The sequence below is a fragment of the Myotis lucifugus genome, unplaced genomic scaffold (genome assembly GCF_000147115.1).
Source record: "Myotis lucifugus unplaced genomic scaffold, Myoluc2.0 scaffold_276, whole genome shotgun sequence".
In the NCBI taxonomy this organism is placed as follows: Eukaryota; Metazoa; Chordata; class Mammalia; order Chiroptera; family Vespertilionidae; genus Myotis; species Myotis lucifugus.
Window position 1 is genome coordinate 150,370 of NW_005871324.1, and position 496 is coordinate 150,865.

Consider the following 496-nt stretch of genomic DNA (forward strand, 5'->3'; position numbering starts at 1 on the left):
TAATGTAAACTACCTATTTCAACAGTAGTGCATTAAAAAAAAATAGTTTGCTTTAACTAATCTATGGGGGGGGGGAAGTGGGGCAAAACTAAGCACTTTGCCATTGAATTACTTAAATATTTAATAATTACCATTAAGGGCCAGGCATTTTATTATCTCAGTTAATCTTCACAAATTGTTATTTCCATTTTTTAAAAATGTTTTTTAATTGATTTCAGAGAGGGAGAGGGAGCTAGAAACATCAATGATGCCCCTTACTGGGGCATGAGTCATGACTAGGAATCTAACCCTGACCTCCTGGTTCATAGGTCGATGCCCAACCACTGAGCCACACCGACTGGGCCGTTGTTTCCATTTTTCAGAGGTGGAATCTGAAGTCCAAAGTCACTGTCTAGACTCTGGCCATGCTGCCTTCGCTGGTTCCACTGTACCTCTCCTACCACGGCGGGCTTACATGTCACTGTAGTATGATAGTGATCCTCACTGTCCACTGACC